A 367-nucleotide genomic window follows, 5' to 3' on the forward strand; every position below is an offset into this window, starting at 1 on the left:
TGCCCCGGAACTGCCTCCCGCCTCGCGGGTGTGAGCCCAGCCGGGCCACTTGGTAACTTGGGCGAGATCCGACCTCAGGACACATAGCCCCAAACTGTGCTGAGCACGTGAAGGCGCTGGTGTAAGCCTCAGTGCTGCTAAAGAAAGCAGCCCAGTGACCAGGAGCGAGCACCGAGCCAGCAGGAGACTGCTCCCCTACAGAAGGGGCTCCTCCCTGCGGAAAGACCAGAGGAGAGCTGGGCACCCGGGCCTCAGCAGGGGTCTGCAAACGCTCCTGGGAGGGGCACGGAAGGGGAGTGGAACAGAACCCAGTCAGCGGGCGCGGGCAGGGCAGGGACCCCTCCCCGAGGAGCCGCCCACAGGCGGG

The sequence above is a fragment of the Fukomys damarensis genome, unplaced genomic scaffold (assembly GCF_012274545.1).
Source record: "Fukomys damarensis isolate Sample0158 unplaced genomic scaffold, DMR_v1.0_HiC HiC_scaffold_22, whole genome shotgun sequence".
In the NCBI taxonomy this organism is placed as follows: Eukaryota; Metazoa; Chordata; class Mammalia; order Rodentia; family Bathyergidae; genus Fukomys; species Fukomys damarensis.